Raw genomic sequence first — 8,968 nt, forward strand, 5'->3', positions numbered from 1 at the left:
CCTTTTAATCTAATTCTGCCTTTATCAAGCACAAACCAATTATTTATTGCCCTACCTGGAGAATTTTGCTTATATCACTCTTATTATGTCCCCTATACCACTTTCCAAGACCATCAGACCCCTCTTAACCTCTACCTTTTATTAAGTTTAAACCAATTATTTATTTTCCTAAATATAATTACTGACCCTGAAAATTGTGTTTCCCTTTGTGTCATTGCATTATCTCGCTCCATTTCTTCTCCAGAGTGTGTATGACAGCCTGTGTGGTGACATGGTGGTGTCTGTGGCTGACTGTGGCAGGCATGGAGGTCTGGGGAGGAGGAGAGGATGGGGAAAGAGGAGGAAGAGAGGAGAGGTCCCTTCAGCAAATCCCCTTAGGAACCTCAGGATTTCCCTTACCTGTGGATATTGACCCCATTCCTTCAGGTAAGTGAGTAATGGGTGGTGATGGTGGTGTAAATTATCAGAGAGCTATCATAAATACTATCACTGAGTTTATGTAATGTTGCTTCACTAGTCTTATTAATGGTGACACTTCACACAGGCCCCAGAGAACAGATCAACCAAGTGACATCCTTCATTGATGGGTCGGTGATCTACGGGTCCAGCAAGGAGGAGAGTGACGAGCTGCGTGCCTTCTCTGGCGGCCTCCTCAAGGTGCAGCGCGGCCCGGCAAACACCCAGATCCTCATGGCCGACACCAACCAGATTGACTGCAAGACCTCAGGAAGATTCAAGTATGTGTTTGTGTGATAGATGAGTGCATTAGTTAGTGAAAGGGTTATTCAAAGCCTTAGACTGATGTATTTTGAGGTGAACATGACACAAAAACAGCAGAAATTTCCCATAATTAACAACAGAAAGCCAAGCAAACAATAAAACAACAGAGAAAATGATAAAAACACCACAGTTTTGTCTACCACGCCTCACCACTGACAGTCTCTCCACCACCAGAGCCAGGTCACGCAAGACTCGGGCAGCAGACGGCCAGCTCAAAGACATCGAGTCAGGTTCCCCAAACAACGTACTGGATTTGATGGAGGTTCTGCCTAACACTGACGTCAGCGATATCACGGAAATTCCTAGCGTGTTTGAGCGTGACGACCAGACACTGCCCTGCGACCACACTTTGCGTTTCCGCACAGCTACAGGGTGGTGCAATAATCTTAACTTCCCGTCCTTCGGCAAGTCGTTCAGGGCAAAAAGTCGACTCCTACGTCCTTCTTATGAAAACGGTGAGTGTCTGTCTGTCTGTATGTCTGTGTATGTGTGTATATATATGTGTGTGTGCATGTGTGTGTGTTGGTATTTGGGATAGGTCAAGAAATTAAGTGTTTAAGTTTGATGAAGTAAGGGATAAAGTCAAGAGTAGATCAGATAGATGTCTATGTGTCTGTATTAGTGTTAGGGATAGAACATAAATAATGTGTTCAGGCTTTATAAAGTTAAGAATCAGAGAGAAGTCATTTCAGTCAGCTAGAGGTCCCAAAGTGATATAGAGAGCATGACAAGGATGACATAAGCAAAATTCTCAGGATCAGTAATCAGGACAGGACAAGAAATAAAGAACTGAAGCTTGATAAAGTTAGGAAAGAGAATAAATAAATATGTTTGTAAATGAGTCTGTGGTGCCTTGTCTGTGCTGGCCTGTGTGGGAATGCTAGCCTTGTATGTAGACAGAGAGACAGACAGATAGATATATTACTATTATTATTGTGTGTGTGAGTGTGTGGTGCCTTGTCTGGGCTGGCTTCTGTGGGATTGCTAGCCTTGTATGTAGATAGACAGACAGACAGATAGATATATTACTGTTATTATTGTGTGTGTGTGTGTGGTGCCTTGTCTGTGCTTTGTATAGGACTGCCAGTCTCACAGATAGATATATAAACTTAATTCTCACTGAAGTACCCCCATACCTTATCTTCTATAGGACTGCTAACCTGACAGATAGATAGATTAACAAACCAATTTCCTTACAGTACAATCAAGTACCCCCAAACCTTGCCTTCTGTGGGACTGCCAGCCTGACAGATAGATAAACAAATGAATTTCTTTACAATACACTCCAGTACCCCTAAACCTTCTCTTGTCATCCCCAGGTCTGTCTAAATTTCGCGTCACTTGAGTCACCGGCAAGCCTCTCCCTTCCCCTCGGCTCATTTCCGCCAACATGCACGACGTGTCTGCACCGCATGTCCGCTATACCCTAATGGTCATGCAGTGGGGCCAGTTTATTGACCATGATATTATTTTCACCCCCATCAACAAAGGTAGGTGTGCGTGTGTGTGTGTGTGTGTGTGTGTTTACATAGTTGTAGCTTCCAAGGTCTGATAAACTATTGATTTGTTGTCTCCTGATCTATATATGTCTAGTTTTCTTTAATTTCTGCATACTTGTCACTAAAACTATATATTTTCTTAGTCTGTTCCTAACCTAATCTATCTTTGTTGTTTATCATTATCTGGTTTTTCCATTAGTTATCAAATCTCCTGTTTCTCTTTCTCATTCTAGTGTTAACAGGTATATGTTTTCTAATATCAACTTAACTGTGTATGTGTTGATAAAAAAAAAAGTACTTATTCTCTCTTTACCTCATGTCTGTAAATACACTGACTCCTGGCCCAGCATCTCTTCACCTCACCCACTAAACACATTCACTTCTCTCTCTTCCAGGTTTCCAAGACTCGATTCTGGATTGCCGCAGATGTGACTCTCCCCAGACAGTCCACCCTGAGTGTTTCCCCACAGCCATTCCTCAGAACGATCCATTTTTCCCTCCTGTCAATATATCATCTGGCCAGCCATTCTGCATCCCCCTAACCCGCTCCATGCCAGGCCAGCTGACTCTAGGTGTGTGTGTGTGTGTGTGTGTGTGTGTGTGTGTGTGTGTGTGTGTGTGTGTGTGTGTGTGTGTGTGTGTGTGTGTGTGTGAGAGAGAGAGAGAGAGGATATGAAGGTATGCTGTGTGTGTCTATTTTCTCTTGTGGAATGTGACAGAGAGAGAGAGACAGATAGAGAGAGTGAGATAGTTTGTCTTTGCTTCTCCATGTAGGTGTGAGGGAGACAAAGAGAGACACATAGAGTGTGAGATAATGTGTCTGTGTGTTTGTCTGTGTGTTTAGTCTCTATCATCTAAACTTAACACAGCAAGGCCAATAAAATGATAAAAGAAGAAAATCAACACTACCAATAACACTTTCATCACCTAAACATATTATTACTATTGCTTAAACATAATTCCTTCAAGCAGGCTCCCAAGAGTGAAAGAATTACCATTGCTATTATCATTATCACCATCGTAACACAAGTAATTTGTTGACCAGGCTACCGGGAGCAAATGAACCAAGTGACTGCCTTCATCGACGCCTCTCACACCTATGGCTCGGACAAGTGTGAGCAGCAGCAACTGAGGACCAAGTCAGTAAGTGTGCAGCACCGGGGAAAACCAGCATGAGGCTTCTATATCTGTCATCCACATCTATATACTAGTCTGATCTTGTTTTAAAATCTCCCTATTGACTGGGTGCTAACAACCTGAAAAGTAGTAGTAGTAGTAGTAGCATCTCACAGTGCTAGGCTGGCCACTGACACCCATACACACACACACACACACACACACACACACACACACCTATTGGTTCTGAAAAGAGGGAGAAAGAGAGATGCAGAATAATGTACTACTACTGCTACTGCACTACCCCTGCAGGACGGCATGCTACGAGGCACACCCAACCCCCTGCGAGGCAAAGACCTGCTGCCCACTGAGAATGAGAACCACGAGTGTCAGGCTCCCTCTGGCCGGTGCTTCACTGGAGGTTAGTGTTTGGCTGAGGTTAGCTTAGGTAAGGTTAGGTAAGGTTACTGTTTGCATTGCTTACTAGATGATGTCACTGTCTACATATGACTGAGTGTGAGAGAGAGAGAGAGAGAGAGAGAGAGAGAGAGAGAGAGAGAGAGAGAGAGAGAGAGAGAGAGAGAGAGAGAGAGAGAGAGAGAGAGAGAGAGAGAGAGAGAGAGAGAGAGAGAGAGAGAGAGAGAGAGAGAGAGAGAGAGAGAGAGAGAGAGAGAGAGAGAGAGAGAGAGAGAGAGTCTTTAAAGAGTCATTTATGTGTATGTGATTGACTGAATGGGTGAATGAGAGAGAGGAAGAGAAAGAGACCCTTCAAAGAGTATGTTTTTTGTTTGTCTGTGTGTGTGTGTGTGTGTGTGTGTGTGTGTGTGTGTGTGTGTGTGTGTGTGTGTGTGTGTGTGTGTGTGTGTGTGTGTGTGTGTATTTACCTAGTTGTATTTACCTAGTTGTATAATACAGGGTCCGAGCCAAAGCTCAATTAGTCCTGTCTCCATACCCGAATTTGTCCAATTTCTCTTTAAACATGTGCACACTCTTTGCCGCAACTACCTCTTCTTTTAAGTTATTCCATATTTCAACCATTCGATGCGGAAAGCTGTATTTCTTAATATCTCCCAAACAATGACTCTTCTTTAATTTCTTCATATGTCCCCTTGTACGTCTATCTCCTTCCTCCACTTTTACAACTAGGTCATCTCTGTCTATCTTCTCCATGCCATTTACTAATTTGAACATTGTTATCAGGTCTCCTCTTTCCCTTCTTTCTTGCAGTGTGTGTGTGTGTGTGTGTGTGTGTGTGTGTGTGTGTGTGTGTGTGTGTGTGTGTGTGTGTGTGTGTGTGTGTGTGTGTGTGTGTGTGTATGACTGAGTGAATAAGAGGAAAAAACAGAGAGAAAGCCTTGAAAACATCCACTTGTCTGTTTCCTCCCACCCACAGGAGACACCCGGGCCTCAGAGCAGCCTGGCTTGGCTGCGCTACACACTCTGATGATGCGTGAACACAACAGAGTGGCCGGGGAACTGAAGCGCCTCAACAAACACTGGAATGATGAGCAGCTCTTCCAAAATGCCCGGCGTATCGTGACGGCCATCAACCAGCATGTCACGTACAATGAGTGGCTGCCAAGGGTGCTGGGGTGGAACGCTGTTAATCTGTATGAGCTTAACTTGCTGCCTGAGGGCTATTCTGAAGGTAGGTTAATGTGTGTGTGTGTGTGTGTGTGTGTGTGTGTGTGTGTGTGTGTGTGTGTGTGTGTGTGTGTGTGTGTGTGTGTGTGTGTGTGTGTGTGTGTATGTGTGCAACATTTCCCTCTAACACACTGCACTCCTAATGACTATCTCTCTCTCTCTCTCTCTCTCTCTCTCTCTCTCTCTCTCTCTCTCTCTCTCTCTCTCTCTCTCTCAGATTACGATGCATACTGCAACCCAACAGTGCTCAATGAATTTGGCATAGCCTTCCGCTTTGGCCACTCTCTACTCAAGCCTTCCCTGGAGCGCATGGACGGAATATTTGCCAAGCGCAACCCTCCTGTCAAGCTGAGCGAACACTTCTTCAACCCAGACCTACTCTACCAGCCTGGGATGCTTGATGAGATCATCCGCGGCCTGACTACTGTGTCCATGGAGACACTGGACCAGTTCTTGACAGATGAGGTGACCAACCATCTCTTTGAAGACAAGCGGCAGCCATTCTCTGGCCTGGACCTGGCTGCCCTCAACATCCAGCGAGGCAGAGACCATGGACTGCAGCCTTACAATGAGTACAGGGCCCTCTGTAACCTGACCAGGGCGAGGTCGTTTGATGACCTGCACAGGGAGATAGCGAGGCCGGTGATCGAGCGAATGAAACGGACGTACGCACACGTGGATGACATAGATCTGTTCACTGGTGGATTGATTGAGACGCCGCTGCACGGTGGACTGGTCGGTCCCACGTTCGGCTGCACCCTCGGCATTCAGTTCAGGAACCTCCGCTGCTGTGACCGGTTCTGGTATGAGAATGCTGACCCACTTGTGCGCTTCACCGACCCTCAGCTCACTGAAATAAGAAAGGTGGGTCTTCCTTGGTGGTGGTGGTGGTGGTGGTAGTAACAGTAGCAGTAGTCTATCCATCTGTGAGTAATGAGTGCTGGTGGTGGTAGCAGTAGTAGTAAATAGTATCTCTGTTGGTGTTAAGTAGTGGTGGGTAGTAATAGTAATAATAGTAGCAGTAGTATCTCTGTCTGTGGGTGGTGAGGCAGCAGTAGTAGTAATAGCAATAGTTCATTTCTCTTTATATACCAGGCTGGCAATCCCACACAAGCCACACACACACACACACACACACACACACACACACACATTCTTATCCCAGTCAGCCATAGGATAGAAAGGAATAATAGTAGTAGAAATAATAGTAGCATTAGTAAAAGTAAATCACCTTACTTATCAAATCAACTTAAAATCTAAGTAACCTTGCCAAATCTACTCAAAACTTAACTTAATTACCTAATCTGTCCTAAATCTAGTTATGTCTAACCTTACTAATCAAATTAGCTAACTTATCTTGATCTTACTTAACAAATGAAGTGTTTTAGCAGCAAACAAATGAGCTCAAGTGTGTCTCTTCTCTACAGGTGACACTGTCCAAGCTTCTGTGTGACCAACTGTGACTATGTGGAAAGTGAACAGTGGTCTGTCTTTGACCTTCCAGACCCCTTCCTGTAAGTACTGCTCCTGCACACACACACACACACACACACACACACACACACACACACACACACACACACACATACAGACACAGACAAAATGCTATCCCCTTATCCCTTCCTCACCCCCAGGAACCCCCGAGTGTCATGTCGCGACCTCCCCGGGGTGAACCTTGAGCTGTGGAAAGAGCGTGTGTCATGTGGCGTAGGCAAGACTAACATCGACATAAGTGGAGCAGAACGCATCTCTCCTTGTGTTATGTGCACCTGTACCAAGGAAGGGGTGAGTCTTGTGCATCTGTCTGTCTGTCTGTTTGTCTGTTTGTTTTGCTATTTATAATGCTATCAATGCCTGGAAGTGCCTATCTGTCTGTTTATCTGCTTATTAAACCCAACCCCCACAGCCTGTCTGCCAGAGCCTCAATTAACAAGTGCCTAGAGACTCCCTAAAGGCAAATCTAAGTATTTCTCCCTCTCTCTCTCTCTCTCTCTCTCTCTCTCTCTCACAGCTAGTCTGCCAGCCTCAACTAACAATGGTACCTGGAGTCCACTTATATACAAAGCTGAGTGTTTCTCTGTCCTCTCTCTCCTCCACAGCCTGTCTGCCAGAGCCTCAAGATAGACAACTGCTTCCACCTGGCCCAGTCCTACAGTCCTGAGTCTATTCTGAATGACCACGTGTGCAAGGTGCAGTGTGCATTTGCCTTCCGTGCCTTCCCACAAGTGGCCACTCAGGACTCCAACCAGCTCGGATTTGCCAACAGTTAAAGAGCTGACGTCACAAGAAATGGTTAGAGAATATTTTTGCAATGTCCCTATCTTGTGAAGTATGTTAGGGGTGGGGATGCTCTCTCTCTCTCTCTCTCTCTCTCTCTCTCTCTCTCTCTCTCTCTCTCTCTCTCTCTCTGTCTGTCTGTCTGTGTAAGAGGCAAGTTTTGTTTTTGTTCAGCAGATATATGGTATATTATGACAGTGAATTTGGGGTTGAGTGGTTGTATTTAGCAATGTCTCTCTGGAGTAATGCTGTAAATTTTTGTGTTTGTTTCTCCCTTGTATGTATGTATGTATGTTCCTCCTGCTCCTCCTCCTTGGGTTTGTGGAAGACTATAACATCTTACAGAAAAAAAAAAAAAAAAGAAAATTAAGTTGTTTTCATAATGCTGCTACTGCTGTTTGTATGTATGTATGTATCTATGCATCTGTGTATATGTGTGTGTGTGTGTGTGTGTGTGTGTGTGTGTGTGTGTGTTGTGTGTGTGTGTGTATTGATGGAAACACACACACACACACACACACACACACACACACACACACACACACACATGATTAGGTAGAGAACAGACACAAGAAAAGGTATATTCATTCAAATCTTGCAAAATGACCTTAGTATGGCCCAGAATACAGGTCAATTTAAGGTCAAGTTGCATGAAATTTGGTTATTTAGTGAGGAATGTTGGTATATGTTGACCTCAGCAAGACCCAGGACACAAGGTCATTCAAGGTCAGATGTATTGCTGTTTTGAATTCAGCAGATCCAGAATGAAAGGTCATTGAAGGTCAAATTATGTTTATGAAGCTTTTCTATTTAATTTAGTGAGATGTGTGTGTGTGTGTGTGTGTGTGTGTGTGTGTGTGTGTGTGTGTGTGTGTGTGTTCATGTGTTATTCAATATCATTCATCTATGTCTTTTCAGCTCCTTTTAGCCCTAACTTATTCATGTGTGTTCTGTCAATGGTCTCACTTCATTGCACCTCCATTCACTGTGTTAAGAAAGGAAAAGTCTCTTGGTGTGGTAGGAAACTGAAAATTATATTTCTGCGTGCTTATTTTTCTTCTGCTAAGTAAACCTAACTCATATTTTATCCTAGTGTGTGTGTGTGTGTGTGTGTGTGTGTGTGTGTGTGTGTGTGTGTGTGTGTGTGTGTGTGTGTGTGTGTGTGTGTGTGTATTGTATGTTAATGTAAATTGTAATATGTATTTTATTTTTTATAAAATATTGGCTAAACATGATATTTCTATGTAGTAATGTCCCTCTTCAGTCTCCCTGTGTGTGTGTGTGTGTGTGTGTGTGTGTGTGTGTGTGTGTGTGTGTGTGTGTGTGTGTGTGTGTGTGTGTGTGTGTGTGTGTGTGTGTGTGTGTGTATTGTATGTTAATGTAAATTGTAATATGTATTTTATTTTTAATAAAATATTGGCTAAACATGATATTTCTATGTAGCAATGTCCCTCTTCAGTCTCCCTGTGTGTGTGTGTGTGTGTGTGTGTGTGTGTGTGTGTGTGTGTGTGTGTGTGTGTGTGTGTGTGTGTGTGTGTGTGTGTGTGTGTGTGTGTGTATTGTATGTTAATGTAAATTGTAATATGTATTTTATTTTTAATAAAATATTGGCTAAACATGATATTTCTATGTAGCAATGTCCCTCTTCAGTC

General features: G+C 43.9%; 1 pseudogene; it reads left to right on the forward strand.

Moving 5' to 3' along the window:
- The window catches only part of LOC135096809 (heme peroxidase 2-like), a 9,958-nt pseudogene extending 1,217 nt beyond the window's left edge, over window positions 1-8,741 (forward strand).
- The last annotated feature ends 227 nt before the right edge of the window (window positions 8,742-8,968 follow it).

The sequence above is a fragment of the Scylla paramamosain genome, chromosome 3 (genome assembly GCF_035594125.1).
Source record: "Scylla paramamosain isolate STU-SP2022 chromosome 3, ASM3559412v1, whole genome shotgun sequence".
Taxonomy (NCBI): domain Eukaryota; kingdom Metazoa; phylum Arthropoda; class Malacostraca; order Decapoda; family Portunidae; genus Scylla; species Scylla paramamosain.